The following is a 17,074-nucleotide window of genomic DNA, read 5'->3' as shown; positions in this document are numbered from 1 at the left end:
AGAAAGAAAGAAAGAAAAAGAAAGAAAGAAAGAAAGAAAGAGAAAGATTCAAATGAAAAATGCAGCAGGAAGCAGAAACATGAACAGGCCATTCTCAGGCACTTGTCTTTGGGTAGATTTGGGTCAGGGTCACAGAGCCAGTGGGCTGACATTAGGTTGGTTGTTTGAGAAGTTTCAGAGCTTTGCAAACAAGCCATCAAAGAAGCATGACTCAATGCACAGGGAATCATTTGAAACCTTCAGAGCTAGAGCTTAACCACCAGGAAACTGGCCCATGTTTGCAAAAGGTGGCCAGGCCATCCAAATAGCACAGAACCATAGTCTCCACCACTGCGCCGGGGGGTGGGGGGGATGACGACATTCCGTTTAGTACAGTAGGTCACTATCCCAGGCATGTCCCAGTATGTCCCAGTATTCTTTCCCACAGCTTCCATAATTCAAGCTTCCATGGGTGAAGAACTTTATTCTGCATCATTTTACTATTTAAATTGGGGACTTGTTCTTGGATGTGCAGGGTGGCCCAAAGAGAGTGCAAATGCTAAAGGTTGACAGAAGAAGGAGTACTTGTAACTTTGAAGTAACAAAAACCACAGTTTCCCCTTTAAATAGTAAAGCTTTGTTTATTTTTTAAAAAACAGCTCTTTCTACAGCTGCACACAGCACCAGATGTTCTCACTGTGAGGTTCGGGCATAGAAAACCCTTGGAGGCCCCATGCTCACGTTTGTTTCCAGAACACCCGCCTACTCTCTCCCTTTCCATATTGTTTACGAGAAAAATCCATTATTCTTACTGCCAGGCCACTTGGAAGGCTGTGTAATCCTTTAAGGGTAGAAAAAATAAACATGAGCAAGCTAGCGAGGAGATGGTGGAATGAAGGTAAGGAGCTGGTAAATCCTAAATCAGGAGAAGAAGCAACTGGAGAAGAATCTGGAAAACAAGTTGGAGGAAATGATTGCATTTTATGAAGACAGTTGCCTGAAAAGTGAATACAACAAAACAAAAAATCCCCCAACTCTCCCAAACCCAAACTATTATGCCTTTTGTTTCCGATATGCAAAACATGAAGTTTGATGGGCTTTGTTTTTCCATCAAGACAATTTACTTTCATACTACAGATGCAAACAGAAAGGGGAAATAACAAGACAATGAGGAATCTAGGTGTCAGGTCAAACGGCTTTACTATTATGTCCAGCCACAAGCAATCGCCAATATTCAACTTCTTGATCTACTGAATTGACAATTTCAAATAGTTCATCTTTTTTTTTTAATGGGGCTTGTGTTTTTTTTTTTTAATTTTTAATTTAAATTCAATTTAGTTAACATATAGTGTATTATTATTTTCAGGGGTAGAATTCAGTGATTCATCAGTTGCATAGAACATCCAGTGCTCATTCCATCAAGTGCTCTCCTTAATGCCCATCCCCCAGTCAACCCATCCCCCCACCCACCTCCCCTCCAGCAACCCTAGTTCATCTTCATATATCTGTGAATGACACAAGACTGGGTATATAGAATGCAGACAGTGGCCACGTATGTCACAAAGTGATCTTTTTTTTAAAATTTTTTTAAAGATTTTATTTATTTATTTGAGAGGGAGAATGAGAGAGAGAGAGAGCATGAGAGGGGGGAGGGTCAGAGGGAGAAGCAGACTCCCCGCGAAGCAGGGAGGCTGACACGGGACTCGATCCCGGGACTCCGGGAACATGACCTGAGCTGAAGGCAGTCGCCCAACCAACTGAGTCACCCGGGCGCTCCTGTCACAAAGTGATCTTAACCAGTTTGGTTATTACAGTGATTAAATTCCTTCTGGTAACTATCAGAGTGAAGATGCTGTCTTGGCCCATGCCAGATCTTGCTTGTTTTTATATGGCCCATGAGCTAAGAGTGATTTTTATATTTTTCAAGGATTGTAGAGGAAAAAAAGAATATGCAACAGAGAACTTATGTACCTGCAAAGCCTAAAATATTTATGATCTGCCCCTTTACAGAAAAAAAAATGTGTGACCAACAGAGTCCCAGGAGCACCTAGCACCCACACCACTTTTTCTTGCCTTGGCTTATTTTATTTTTTGCTCTTATTGTGATAATCACAACCTAGTATCTATGGAGAACTAACCATGTGTCAAGCATCATTCTAAAAATGTATATGTAATCTATGTTAACAAAACAGTCTAAGCAGGTGCTATTATTATCCCCAAATATACAACTGGGAAGAGCTGGAACAGGGATTTGAGCCCAGGGACCCGACTTTTGCTAAGGTAGGATGTAACATGATTTCCTTCTGGTGGGATTTCAGACTTTTTGATGATGGTGAGGCCTCTTCTGTACCTTTTGCTGAAGCCATAGTCAGCCTGTATTGAGAATTTTAGGTAGAAGGAACAGCTGTGTTTGGAACATGATCAAAATGTTATATTTTCGTCTAGTAGACTTATCATTTGTGGGTTTTGTGTGTGTGTGTGTGTGTGTGTGTGTGTGTGTGTGTGTGTGTGTGTCTAGCTTTGTAAAGCATCTGGGGTTTTTATTTTTATTTTTTTTAAGATATTTGTTTATTTGAGAGACAGTGATTGAGAGAGCAGAGCAGGGGTAGGGGCAGGGGCAGAGGGAGAGGAAGCAGATTCCCCGCCGAGCAGGGAGCCTGACGCGGGCCTTGATCCCAGGACCCTGGGACCATGACCCGAGCCGAAGGCAGACACTTAACCAACTGAGCCACTCAGGTGCCCCATGGGGTTTTTATTCTGAAAAATAAGAAGTAAAGGTCTATTTTTACTTTCTCAACAATTTTTGAAATTAAACTCTGGTTCCAGACAATTTCTCCAGCACTGTTTACCAACCATTTTACCTTGTCCCCATGAGGAAAATACTCCTACCTGTGTAGAAATATGTGTGTAAAAGAAAGTTCACAGTTGAATTTATAGTAATAAAATAACCTAATTCAAATGTCTATCATGACTTAGATGTGTTTTAATGGTATTTGTGCTGCTTTGGCTTCACTGAGGGTCTTGAATCCATAGCCGAATACATGAGTCGGTTTGGGAGAATTCTCTTTGTCCAAATACTGCTTCCGTCCCATTCAGCCGTTCCTTGGCTTCTGGGAATTCCTGTTACATGTATGGTAAACCAGTTGACTACATCACACGTATTTCTTGTGCTCTGTTCTGTCTTCCCTTTCTTCTCTTTTTGTGCTTTAGTTTGAATATTTTCTGATGACTTGCCTGTGAGGCCACTAATTCACTAACAGAGGTGTTTACAAACCCCTCTGACCCATCAGACTTTGCAAGGATAGCGTGGCTGCTGAAATCCATTAGCAATTCAGTCGGCCTCTGCCGCTTCCCACTAGATTTCTTGGAGGGTCAGTCTACACAGCCGTTGAGGTATACACCAACTATTTTAGGACTATTTGTGTGTAGAATTGGGGGTTCACACTTTATGGTTCCTTCCTCTCCAGGATGAATTTCCAGTCACTTATCGAAGCCATGAATTCTGAACTCTGTCTCCTAGATTCAGTGTGACTGTTAACTTTCTGCTTAGGCTCTATTACCAGAATTGGAAAATATTTCCCTTAGGGGAAAAGCTGGGTAAATATGGAGCTTGTCTAATATGCACCTCTTCTTTCAAGAGTCACAGCCTATCCAGTTTTTGTATGCTTTAGCTGTCCTCCACTGCCTTTGAATATTGCCCCCCACCCAAGTTTCATAATTGTTATCATCAGGAAGTTTACTTTGACAAAACTATCTTGTCATGATTGCAATTGGCATACGTTGGTAAGGATTTGTACATTGCACTCAGAAGAGTAAGATAGGACTTTAAAAGTTGACATGATCAATGATGTAGTGACTCAAATAAATAAGTGGAATGACAGTATTTTGTGTTGGTATTAGCTTCAGATTTCCGGGCTGATGCCATTTTGAATATGTATGAGAGGCTGGAAGGCGCAGAACTTGCGGACTTCTGGTTCCTTTGGCCGGAAAGAGCACTATAGGGCAACAACCTGTCCCCAGTGCAGAGACTAAGTGCATTTGTAAAACATATGTTGACGCTTAAAAGCTGCCTCTAAATCTGCAAGCATTACACTTTTGCAATCCCCATCTGTTGGAACGCATTTCCAGCTGGTGCCTGCCAAAAAGCTTGGGTCAGATTCTCGGAAGATGGAGACATTTGATGCCACCCAGGTGGCTGGAAATAGAAAGCAAGTATTTATTCATGCAGCACCACTGAATAGTAAGCTTCTAGAAGCATTCTGGAATTGGGAGTCCATGGATATTTTGAAATCAGACCAAAAGATGGCACCCTTTGAAAATTTAGCTTGGTAAATGCAAAGAAAAAACACAGAAAGGTGTTCTCTATGTTGATTTCAGAAGTGTAAGGCAGAGAAAAGAACAACACTGTATTAATGACCTTAAAGAACATCTTAATGGCAGTTGGAGGGACTTTTGTTGTTGTTAAACTGTTTTCAGTTTTGAAAAATTGGCAAAGGAATCTCATGTATTTTTCTGGGAAAGTTGGAGACATTTTACAATGTTCTCGAGAAAGTTGCAAACAAAGCCTTTTTTGTTGATGTACATAACAGGATGGAGTCTGAGGCTTTTTTCCTTTTTCATTCTTTATTTCCTAGGTAATAATAGCTACTGGCTAAAGAGGCAGGAAGCAAAATAAGGCTCTAAACCGTGAGCTTTTCTGCACCAATGTTACAGGTAGGTGTAGTGAGTTGACTTTCTAATACCTAGCATTAAGGTTAATTATTTCTTCCCATCATGAACCAAGAAGGCCCACTGTAGGAATTTAATTAAAATCCTGCTATACTTAGAAGTTGTAGTGCATGGGAAGAAGAGTTTTTCCTCCATTCTTTTTTTATGATGCATTCCCCCAAAGTAGTGATGTTACTTTAAGTAGAAGCGGGGTTTAGTTCGTTGGTTGGAAGAAGAGGAGAAAAAGAGGTAACTCTAGTTGTTTTAGCTTTTTGTTAGCAAGAAAGTACTATATGGAGGCACCAAGCTCTGAGCACCTTATGGGAGACATACAGGGGGAAATACTCAGAGGGAGACAGGCAGTTGACAAGAGATAATATATTGCCTACCTTGCAACTTTTCTTAGGGCTGGTTGTGGTTCCTTAATTCCTAGAGGTGAGGTTTGTTCTACTCAATTCTTAATTGTGGGAAATACTTTCAGTATCATTTATTCTCTGTCCAGTATGTACTCACAACCAGAAGTGGTTAATATGGATGGATTTGTCTTTCTATCCCATATTGAACAGAGATCTACTGTTAATTTCATGTGATACTGGAACACACCTCTGCCCTCTAGGCAAACTATTCCTGGGGTATCAGACCACAGAAGCTCTTGAATTTGCCTTGTGAGTTTCTGCCTCTGTATCCTAGCTCCATTGATCCTCATGCAAACATTATTCTGCATGTGAGTGGGTGTTGTTTCCCAGCCAATGAGTTTGTGCCAATTTAATTATTACAACACCTTATCCTATTCTTGCTTTCTTCAATCTTTTCTCCCATAACTACTACAACAAAGAGGAAAGTTTTGGTGTCAGTCTTCATAAGTCCCATCCAATGTTCGTATGTTTTTCTTAAGAGTTCTAGACAGCTGTGACCTGCAGCATCTGCCAATTAGTGCTACTAAATTTCTGATGATGTTCATTCCCAGCATCTGAGCATCAAGATACAGTCTCAACCCACATGCATCCTACATGGTCTAGTAAAACTAGGCTGGGTTCAAGTCCCAGCGTAGACAGTGGGGTGAGGTGATCCAATGTCCAAAACAAGCAACAACATTAATGAAAGGACAAATATAAGTAAAATTCAAAAGAGAAAACTCTGATTCCATTAAAATGAAATCTCATTAAAAATATGTTCTAGTGGTGGCTGGGTGATAGACATTGGGGAGGGTATGTGCTATGGTGAGGGCTGTGAAGTGTGCAAGACTGTTGAATCACAGATCTGTACTTCTGAAACAAATAATACATTATATGTTAAAAAAAGAAGGAGAAGAAGAAGATAGCAGGAGAGGAAGAATGAAGGGGAGTAAGTCGGAGGGGGAGACGAACCATGAAAGATGATGGACTCTGAAAAACACACTGAGGGTTCTAGAGGGGAGGGGGGTGGGGGGATGGGTTAGCCTGGTGATGGGTATTAAAGAGGGCACGTTCTGCGTGGAGCACTGGGTATTATGCACAAACAATGAATCATGGAACACTACATCAAAAACTAATGATGTAATGTAGGGTGATTAACATAACATAATAATTTAAAAAAAAGAATAAAAAAAGAAATGTTCACAAAGAAAAAGAAATATGTTCTAACTTACAGAACTTGATTGGGATTCTTGATTTATCATCAAAAGCCTGTTTATACTTGCATTTTGATTCCATTGGTTTTGGAAGTATTTTCTATTAATAGTATTCTCATCTCAGTTGATAGACAATAGACATTGGCCTTTGTAATAAGTCCTAGTTATTTTTAATGACATTTTAATACTACTAAGCTTCATTTGAGCATTGGAAGGTTTAATTGCTGTTACAGTTGTGGAGAATAGTTAGGAGGTCTATACATTGATTTTGATGTATGATGCATTAATTACATGTGGATTACAAATCCCAGTATTTAACTACTACTTCAATCCACAAGCACTGACATACTTTTCATTATTCAGGAATAGATCAAGCTTGGAAAAAAAAAATGGATCCAGCAACTCTGAAGTAGTGCTGCAATGGAGGCCAGGGACTTGCATAATTATATTTGATTTCGTGATTTTAGATGTCACTGGTAGCTGTATGTTCTGTCTCAGTTGGAGGTACACTGGGACTGCTGTGATTTGCAAAGGAAGGTAAGTAGATAAACTTCTACCTGTTCTACCTTCCCCATTTACTTCCCACGCCAGTCAGTACACTTGGAATTAGGCAGAAACTTAAGGTCAGTAAGTTGGAGAAGAGAGTTCAAAGTGTTTATAGTGGAGAGGTCATATTAACGAGGGCAGGCTAACTATTATAATAAAGAGACCCAAATCACATTGATTTAATACTCAGGGATTAAAACTCCTTCCATGTGGTCCAGAGATGCTTCATTGGAGGTCCACAGAACTCAGAGGTTCAGGGCTACAATTCAGGGGTCCATGGGCTTGGGGGGGGGCACAATGGCATCTTTATTTTCATGAATCCCAGCTAAAAATTAACACGATTTTCCCAAATGAATATGGTCTGTTGCCAGGGAGCAAAGAGACATTTGCTCATGGCCTACAGTGTGTAAGGTTGAGATAGCAAGTTATCTTATGAACAGACCAAAATGGAAAGCCAGGCACATAGTCCAACCTGGTTATCGATCCCCACAGACAAGGAGGAGAAGGGAAATGCCGGTATGAGATAAAAGAATTCAAAGGGTGATGGGTATCAAAAAGGGCACATATTGAATGGAGTACTGGGTGTTATACACAAACAATGAATCATGGAACACTACATCAAAAGCTAATGATGTAATGTATGGTAATTAACATAACATAACAAAATAAAAATTGAAAAAAAGGGTGAGAGTGGAAGGCAGAGCTTGGAGGAATCCTTGGGGCTGTAGGAACGCTTCGTAGATTTTATAAGTTGCCTGGAGCCTGGCACACAGGCAGGAAGTGCTTAGGGGCTCAAGGTGGGAAGCTTCCAGTGTGACCACAAGGTCATTTCACGTCCACATTTTACCACAGGCTTATTGTACAGACAGGATTGGGTGGGGAATACGTTCTTGTCCTTCCCAGGAATATCAGGCAATTTGCTGAGTCTCTGGTTATTTTCTAATGATGTCAAACTAATGTTGCTCAGATCCCAGAGTAATTCCGTTGTCCTTCCTGAGACTTGCAGTTATGTCCACTTCACAGGGGGACTGCCCCTTTCCAGAATGCACGCTCGCCTGCCACCTCAGTGCCAGGACTCCCAGGCGGGTCCGCTTCCCACTTAGGGGTGCAAGTCGGAGCACATGCATGGACCCGCCTCCTCCTGTCATTGTCCTGCTCTGATCTCCTCCCTTGTCTCCACCGTTGCCGCCTTTCAGCCCCTCCCACGCTCTTCTGTTCCTCCCCCCTGCCAGGCAGCCTCCCGCCCCAGCACCCTTGCTCTGCCCTTGTTTCTTCTGCCTGGAAGACTCTTCCATGTACTTAACTTCCTCACCTTCTTCAAGTCTTGGCCCAGATCACGCCCGATCAAATCGACCTGAACCTCTCTATTTGAAAGAGCGACTTGCTCTTGATTTGCCCTTGATGTGCCCTTCATTCTCGATCCCCCTTCCTCCACTTCATGTTTTCCCTGCATGAACATCACCATGGAGTTGGCCTGTACTTACTATGAGTGTTGGGAATTGACTGAAAATCATTCAAAACTGCTAGCAATAATTATTGTTTATTCCGTTGGAAGGAATACTTTTAGGTGATGGGATAGCCGGTTTTGAAAGTTCATTCTTTCTGAATGTGTACACGAAGGTACAAGGGCCCGAATTGTTTTCCACAGCTGAGCAACAGGAAAGGCGGTTCCTGAGTGGCCAGAATCTGCTTGTTATGGAAAACAGAACCTAGCTGTGGTAGCTGGAGGGAGCAGCGACTCTCAAGCTTAAGCAAGGGAGTGTGTTTTGGCCCCAGAGCCAAAATCATCATCTAGTGCTGAACTGAAAATGAACTTAGAGATAACGCTATGGTATCTTAATTTTTAAGAGATCAACATGCTCCATCCTCTGCGATGTGTGGCCTGTCCAAACAGCGGGGACCCCGGGACCCGCCTGCCGGGGCTGGAATCCTGGCTCTGCTCTTCCACACCGTGTGTAACCGTGGGGACCCACCTCATTCTCCTCTGCAATGGGGTTTTGTTTGCTACTGACTCACAGTCACTCTTTCCTCCCGCGAATTGCCATTGACCACATGGCAGCAGCCTCCGCCTCCCCCCCCCCCCCCCCCCCCCCCCCCGCAGCTGCCAATCCATAGGCACCGGTTACACTCACCTTGAATGCACCAAGTCTGGGGCAATTCATTCTCCAGAGCTCCTCATGGAGGAGGCTGAAACTATTCTCCAGCCCAGACCACTCCTTGCTTAGTTTTCTCCTCTTCTCTGTTCTCCTCCTCCTCCTTCTTCTTCTAATTCTTATTCTTTTTTTTTTTTTTTCTTAAGATTATTTTATTTATTTATTTTTGCAAGAGAGAGAGAAAGAGTGAGCACACGAGTGGGGGAGGGAGCCCGATGCAGGACTCCATCCCAGCATCCTGGGATCATGACCCCAGCTGAAGGCAGACGCTTCACCGACTGAGCCCCCCAGGCGCCCTGTTCTCTGTCCTTCTCACCTGGTTTCTGTTGTGAGTCTGGCCAAGCTACTCCATGGCATTGCAGGCTGGCCGTTGATTTTGTTTGGCTAAGCAGCCCCACCGGTCCCCTCACGGAAGCCGATGCCGTAGCTAAGGGCTGGCAGAGTCACAAGCAAATGTGAGTTCCTCATATGACTTCCCAACAGATCTTGTGATCGACAGCCTCCCCTGCCTCCCGGGGCCTTCCCATTGTGTGCCCTTTAAATGAGACCCCTTGGAGCTTAACAAAATCCCACCCTTTTGGTTTGACTCCACCAATGTGGCCTCAGCCTGGGATTCCTAAAGCATTCCACCCCCACACTTGAATAAAGGCATGAGCCCCCCAAGCGCTAACCTCTGTGTACCCTGCCTTGATCTCCCCTTGTGGCCTGGGAAGGCATGACCTATACATCATCCAGTTCTCATAACACTTTTCTCTATTCAGTTTCTCTTATGGTCTCTTGTTGAACAGCAACTCACCCTCCGGCCCTCTGTGCTCCACCTAACCATTATCAACAGTCATAACAATGGGCGTTATGAACAAGATGCTAGAGTTGTGCTGGCAGCCGACCGTGGAGAATGTCTCTTTGCTGCCTCTCCCATGGGGGTGGCTCCATGTGGAAGGGGCCCTGTGTGCTGGTGCTGTCTGCGAGGCTTTGCACTGCAGCCTCCCACCGGCCACAGCAGGACACGGCCTCAGATTCCCATCCCGAAGTGCAAACTTGGAATGAAACACCAGTCTTTATGAGCCCTAGAGCGCTGCCCACAGGCGCGGGTTGGAGGTACCACGGCTGTGTCTTCTGCCTGTTAGTGCCCCATGGAGGATGAATCCTCGCTGTGGCTGTTAGTTCGCTTTCAGATGTATTTCCAGACTCTAAGCCCTGGCCCCGCTGCTGATGTCAGGTGAATGGGCTAAGGTTTTTGCAAGGTCTCTTTGCATGAGTTAATGGCTGGGACACGCGAGTGACAAGCCCTGCCCAGATGTGGTCTACTGGATAAAGGTGCTGGGCAGTGCCCTTTGAAGGAGGAGCGGGAGAGTCCCCTTTCCTGACGGCCGTGTTTGTGGTAGGACTCCGAGTCCTAACCTGTACGATAGGGGCACCCTTGCTCCGGAAGTCATGGCTCCTCCCCAAGGCAAGTGTAGCCAAGGCCTGCCCTCCCTCTGTGGCTGCATACCTAGCTGCTGTCACACCACGGCCCCTGACCCCATGAGATATGTAGGTCTCAGCCCTGGCACATGGTGGCTGAAGCTCTAATGGCCTGATAGAAACAGTCAGTGGAATAAAAAAACATCCAGGAACTTAGCAAGCTCCTCACTAAGTGTAAAACACTCATGGAAGGGGCTTGGGCATGGCTCAACTCTGTGGTATGCCAAAGCGCCAAAGCAATAAGGGTCAGGCCCAATGATCCTGCCACCATCCTGCTAGTGGAGACCGAGCCCAATCGTAATGAGGTCGTTGGGACATTCTGGAGGAGGATGCGGCTGCTTGGGAGTCTGGCCACTGAGGACATCCCTTGTAGATCTTTACAGAAACACTTTGCAAGGGCAACCAGTGGGGGTAATAGAGAATTAGAAACTGAAACTTAAAACTTTATGTCTAAGAGACACCTGGATGGCTCAGTTGGTTAAGCATCTGCTTTCAGCTCAGGTCATGATCCCAGGGTCCTGGGATCGAGTCCCGCCTCAGGCTCCCTGCTCAGTGGGAGTCTGCTTCTCCCTCCCCGTTGCTCTTGCGCTCTCGTTCACTATTGCTCACTCTCTGTCCCTTTCAAACAAATAAATAAAAATCTTAAAAAAAAAAACTGTATGCCTAAGATGTAACATATTTTCCATGACTCTGTGCTGTAGGAGGGAGGAGGGGCCAACTGGTTGAGTGATTCATACTGGCCCTGGTGTATTGCTCACCGCTACAGAAGTGAGGGCAACCAGCTGGTGTTTCCAAAGACCCCCAAAGGCATAACTTTTGAAAAGACCCCCAGAGTCTGAGGGCCACATTCTTGAGAGACACAGGTGACCCCAACCCCCCACCCCCCAGGAGCCCACTGAGGACCTATACCACTAAGGCTCCCAGAATCAAAGCAAAGGCTGCTGTGGTGGATGATCCCAACATCATGGTCAAGGCTTCCAACGACAAGCAACAGTCCCAACCCAAAGGCACACACACATACATGTACATACACGATAAGGGTGGTGTATTCATTAAACATCCAGAGCAAGCCCAGCTGGGTCTTCTAAACTTTCTACTCCATCTTTGAACCAGGCACTTGTATCTATGAAAGGTGAAATGAAATGGGGTCACTTATGTCAAGGGGTTTTACAATGGAACTGAGAGGCCATGAAGGAGATGGGCCTTGTATGTACATCCTCACGGGAGGAACCATATTCCAAGGACTCTATGCAAACACCTGCAAGTGGCTATGGGAGGAGACTCTGCTTAGTGACAGCCTCGGCAACCGGTTATATTATATTTGGTCAAGTTTAGTTTTCTGCAGCCATCATCAATCAAAGTCTTCGTAAATGACACCTACAAGCACTCCCTTTTGTCTTTAAAGACCCTTGACCTTGTTCCTGGTGGGAATGACGCTATTGGGGGTTTCTGCCCAATTCTGTGTTCCCCAAACTGCAATTCTGAGACCCCAAATAAGGGCTTTGTTTTTATTTTAGCTCTGCCTCTTTTCTCCATGAATATATCACATGAAGAGTCCCCTTTCCACCAAACCACTCGCCCTGGTCCATTCCTTAGCCTCTTCTCCAGGCTTTCAGCTTCTGACCTTCCTGTTCTTTCTTCTGTTTGATTCTCTGGACTTAGATGCCGATCTCTCTATTCCTAGTGGAAAATCATAATCTAGAATTCTGTCTCTATAATAATATATGCAATAATATTAGTTGTATTATGCATATAATTACATACATTTGTAATTATATTATAAAATTTATATATTATATATTTATATATTACATATTATATAATATATAATGTATTTATTATAGATGGTTTTATATAATACATGCATTATTATATATATTTTGTATAATAGTATATATAATTCTAAATTATGTTTTATAACTAGGAAAGAGATTTGGGAAGGTGAGTCCGAAGAATGAAATACAATTTATATATATTTATATATTATATATATTATATGTAAATATATATGTAAAATATATATATTTATATATATATAACATGCATAAAAAAAGGATAACTTTTATCTGTTTCTTATAAATTTGATAGAATTTATCCCTAAAACTATCTGGACCTGGGGCTTTCTGGGTGTAAAGGATTCAATTGTTATTTCAACTGAATTCAAGTGAATTATTCAATTGTTATTAATGATTTCCAAAAAAGATTTATTTATGTATTTTAGAGGGTTGGTGGCGGTGCAGAGGGAGAGGGAGAGAGATTCCTCAAGCAGACTCCCTGCAGAGCAAAGAGCCCGACACAGGGCTCAATCCCAGGGCCCCAAGATCATGCCCTGAGTCAAAATCAAGAGTCAGTTGGCTCAACCCACTGAGCCACCCAGGCACCCCCATCATTGATGATTATTATTCTATCCAATTTGTTTTATTGATCCTTGCCTGTGTCAATTTTGGTATCTCAGATAATTTTTCCAAATTCAATATGACCCATACATATATTGATGTTTTGCTATCAATTAAGTCCATCATTTCTATATTCTGTTCTACAAAAGATGTGTCTTGATCCAGTCCAACCTATATGAGATGCCAAAATTGACACAGGTAAGGATCAATAAAACAAATTGGATAGAATTTTATCTTGAAGCTAGATAAAATTCTAGCTTCAGAGTCCTTTGTGTTCAACCCAATGAAAATATCACCCCATTCTTAGTTGATGTCCAACATTCTCACTGAAAAGATTTTTAACAATATCAACTTTATACTTCCGTGGTTGATCTGCTTTTCCTCTTACGGTGCTTTAAATTTTTCTTTCTGTATTTGATGTCCTGAAATGTCATGACAATGTACTTGAATCTGAGTTCATTTTTCTTATCTCTCCTGTTTAGTGCTTTATGCACTTCACTTTTGAAGCTTACTTGTTTCTTTAATTCTGGAAAATTTCAATTGGTATTTTTTCAAATATTTTCCCCTGCGTTAATTTTTTCCTTCTTAGGCAGACCCTATTAGATTATTTTGATGCTTTTCATCTTACAAATGCCTCAAGTTTCATTTTATTTATTTTTTTCTAGAGCTTTGTGTGAGAGCTCTTTGGCTTGACCCACTATGTTTCAGCAGAATCCCTTCTGGGGTCCGGAGACTGAAGTCTGAGATCAGGGTACCAGGGTGGTTAGGCTCTGGTGAGGGCCCTCCTCCTGGGTAGCACAGAGCCATCTCTCTGTTTGCCCACATAGCCTTTTTCTTGGCACCTGCTTGTGGGGGGAGAGAGAAAGAGAGAGAGAGAGAGAGAGAGAGAGAGAGAGATATGGAGAAAGAGAAAGATATCTCTTCTTTTTTTATTTGAGAGAGAGAGAGAGGGAAAGCACAGTAGGAGAGGGAGAGGGAGAAGCAGACTCCCCGCTGAGCAGAGAACCTGACTCGGGACTCGATCCCAGGACCCTGAGATCATGACCTGAGCTGAAGGCAGATGCTTAACCAACTGAGAAACCCAGGCGCCCTGAGAGATATCTCTTCTTATAAGGCCACCAACAGTCCTATCTGTTATGACCTCATTTAACCTTAATTACCTCCTAAAAGGCCCATCTCTAAATACAATTGCATTGGGGGGTTAGAGCTTCCACATATGAATTTGAGAGAGGGCGATACAATTCAGCCCACAGCACCATCTTTTATAATGCATGCTTTTGGAGATAATAGAGACAATAAATATCTTTAAAAATAATACTATATTAATTTTGTTAACTTCTCTTAAACCATCATATAGATCTGCCAAGTGTCATTAGTTTGAAATTTGTCATATTTTGTACTGAACTGTGTTTGTCCTTAAAAAGCATAACTTCAGTTGTTGTTGAGATTACTTAAAATTTGTAACAGTGAAACTATGTCATTGGCAGAGAGAAGAATGCTTATCTTTGTATTTGCGAGGGCAGAGGTCATGCTTTACAAGTTGCAACATCTGTGTAAAGTCTCCAAATCCCAGGAAATGTGACGGGATTTGAAATTAAACCATACACAAGTGTGGTTCTGTCGCTTAGCTTTTGAGCATGGGGAAAACTTCAATGAAAACTTTTTGCACCGAGCCTCAGTTTATTCATCTTTAAAGGATGCAAGGTTATTCTTGTTGATTGGGTGATGTTGGTGATCAAGTAATATATGGACATTCTTAACGTAATATAAAGTATTTTACACAGCAGTCGGTAGGAGTAGGAATCATATTTCCTGTATCAAGAGAAACTAAAGAAAGTCTTCTTCTTGTGCTGAATTCCTTCACCTTTTATAAGAGTTTTGTCCCTCTCCAAATTCAAAGATAGAGGCTATACTGCTCCTTGGTAAAGATTTGCCATTCAGGCTTAATGACCAAGTTTCTGGGAACCAGGCCTATAGCCTGGGACAACCCTCTTGTATCATTCTAGCTTTCTCAGTATTCCCTCAAAGTTTTAGACATGAAGAAAGAGATCTTTTTATAGTGAATTTAAATCTAAGATTTTTATAAAACTCAATATTCCTTCACTGAAGTTGGGTCTCACAGAATCTCAGCTCTACGGTTAAGTTCAGAAGAATGAGTATCACAATGAAGAAAAAGATGTAGCAAATAGCTATCATAGAGCACAGACTATGAGTGTTCCAGACATTCTAGAAACACACTTAACTGTTTAAATTGTGGCAAAAAGCACAGAACATAAAATTTGCCATCTTAACCATTTGTACATATACAGTTCAGCAATACCTATGATGCCGTGCAGCTATCACCACCTTCCATCCCCACAACTAACTTTTCATCTGGCAAAACTGCAACTTTGTGCCCATTAAACACTCACCTCCCACTCCTCCTCTGACATCTCGAAGCTGAGGGAATTTGGAGCCCATGCAATCTGAGAGTGTCTTCTTTCTAGCTTTGTGATGCCACAACCTTGCCAAACCTTGGTTTTCTCTTCCATCCCACTCACCTGCTGGGTTGCTGGGAACTCAAGTAGCTGCAGAAGGCACTCTCCTGAATCCTAATATTCTTTACACACAAAGTCTGTAGAAGCAGAAAGCCATATGCAGCTGTGTGAAGTGCTTGAAATGAACCAAAAAAAGGCCCTGTATAATAGAGTCTAAACCTCAAAGTCAAGCAGGCCACAGGTTACTGAGTATCTGTTCTAGCTCTCCTGATGCCGAGATTTCAGACACTGATGGATGGGTCGTTTTAATGATTTTTCCAGGATAGTAAATCAATGTTTGGAGAAGATTAATACATTGACCAAGACCATACAATTACTAATGAGCCCTGCCAGGATTAAAACCCAGATTGGCCCAGCATCAAGCTGGTGGTCTCCGCATTACCCTAAGCTGCCTGAGCGCTCACCAAACAACTGAGTGAGGGGATAGTGGATCTAGAAAACTCAGTCCTTTTCTTTGATTTCCTCACAATTTTATAAAGAAAACAACTTACAGATACGTAATGCAAACCAAGGAAGAGAGAAGAACAACATACTATCAGAGGTTTCACTGCCTAGTCCCAACAAGTGTGACATCAATGAAAATTTAAGGAAGAAAAATAGGCAGAACTGACAAAGCCTTTATAGGTAGTTACACATTTGAGCTTGACTTTGGAGAAAATGTACAATTTGAAGAAAAAAAAGATAATCTAGTTAAGGAGAAGTCAAAGAGCATAAGAGCTCATAATAATTCTGCTGTAATATTAAGGAATGTGTTCTGAGTTTACAACAAAGCTAGAGCAGAACACCTGGTTCTTACGCTAATGAGGTTTTAATCTAGGTAAGGAAAGAAAAAATGGTCTTTAAGAAACAATTCAAGACCGCATTACATCACTGAATATATTTCTTGGACAAAAGAAGTCCATTACTTAGTTGCACTATTCTGAAGAAAAGGCACTTCTGATCCTAGAACAACCTTCTAAACATGACTATGGCAATAATACGATCTCAAATCCTCCCCAAGATGGATGACCCATTTCCCCCTTTCCTATCTCCAACTTTTCACCACAGCCACTTGGAAGACACTTCGAGTTTCAGCTAAGGAAGGACTTTCAAAATGTCTCTTTGGTTCGCTGAACTAAGAAGCCCATGTTCTTCATAAGAAAAGGGCAGTCAGAGCTAGAGTGTGGTCTGGGGTGGGACCTGAAGCATCTGAGCCAGCAAGCTGCCACGGCAACAATATGGCAGAACTGGAAATGACCCTGTAAAATATCATTTCCCGTGCCCCTTTTACTCAGTTTTTTTCCAGTCCTTTTACCTGTATCTCTTCCCAGTGTGGATCCTTCAAGAGAGTTGTGATGGCAGTATCTGCTCCATCAAGTGTCTTCTCCAGTAATATTTCATATTCATCAACATTTGCTTGAGACAAAGACAAACAGGTCATATCCACAACCTCAGGTGGGTTACATTCAGGCTGCACGTGTTTCAAGGAGTCAATGAATGAGGTTCATTACTGAAAAAATTCATGATTGCCACATTTGGAAGAACATTGAACTGTCAAAGGTAGGTAGGTGGTAAGTTCAGAGGATGCTGATACCAGGAATGTTGGTCACATACATTTTAGAACAAAGAGTAGGGAGCAGCAAATGAAATGGTTTCCCCCAAGGGATGCTCCATTGAGCCTTGGTCACATAACCTGAGGGCTCA

General features: G+C 42.5%; 1 long non-coding RNA gene across 1 annotated transcript; it reads right to left on the bottom strand.

Moving 5' to 3' along the window:
* Window positions 1–9,310: 9,310 nt before the first annotated feature.
* LOC141370915 (uncharacterized) lies at window positions 9,311–9,780 on the bottom strand. The gene is made up of 2 exons (XR_012375410.1): window positions 9,666–9,780; window positions 9,311–9,421 (listed from the first exon to the last, which is right to left on the bottom strand). It is a non-coding gene; the product is annotated as an uncharacterized lncRNA (long non-coding RNA).
* Window positions 9,781–17,074: the final 7,294 nt, after the last annotated feature.

Source organism: Callorhinus ursinus, unplaced genomic scaffold, assembly GCF_003265705.2.
Source record: "Callorhinus ursinus isolate GAN/ISIS: 27379988/994484 unplaced genomic scaffold, GSC_fseal_2.0 scaffold50, whole genome shotgun sequence".
Lineage (NCBI taxonomy): Eukaryota > Metazoa > Chordata > Mammalia > Carnivora > Otariidae > Callorhinus > Callorhinus ursinus.
The sequence above is the reverse complement of the archived record's forward strand: the minus strand, read 5'-3'. Positions and strand labels throughout refer to the sequence as shown.